The sequence below is a fragment of the Charadrius vociferus genome, unplaced genomic scaffold, assembly GCF_000708025.1.
Source record: "Charadrius vociferus isolate BGI_N301 unplaced genomic scaffold, ASM70802v2 scaffold509, whole genome shotgun sequence".
Lineage (NCBI taxonomy): Eukaryota > Metazoa > Chordata > Aves > Charadriiformes > Charadriidae > Charadrius > Charadrius vociferus.
This window is the reverse complement of record NW_009650093.1, coordinates 575,527-576,024: the sequence shown is the minus strand read 5'-3', so window position 1 is coordinate 576,024 and position 498 is coordinate 575,527.

Below are 498 nucleotides of genomic sequence, written 5' to 3'. Positions count from 1 at the left end.
GGAAAGAGTCCCCCCCGGGGCTGTGTTTTGGGGAGCATTTGTGCACTTTTGGGGTCCCTTGACCTTGGGTGCTGCCTGTTTTGGGGGAGCAAAATCCTCCTTTTCCCCCCCTCCCAAGGGCTAAATTACAAAATTGGCTGTTTCAAGGAGGGGTTTTGTGGCTTATTGCTGCTTTTCCAACTTTTGGGAGTGCAGCCGGGCTAACGCGGGATCGGCGGGAGGGGGGGAAGCAGCGCGTTTAGCGGGTGTCTGTGTGTGCGTGTGTGTCCCCTCCCCCGGGGCTGCGTTTTGGGGACCGTTTGTGCATTTTTGGGTCCCTTGGCCTCGGGGGCTGCCCTTTTTTGGGGGTGCAAAATCCCCCCTAAATGGCTAAATTACAAAATTAGCTATTTCCAGGAGGGCTTTCGTGGCTTATTGCCGGTTTTCCAACTCCGGGGAGCGCAGCCGACCCGCCGCTATTAGCGCGGGGGGACACACACGGTCACGGCTCCCCCCCCC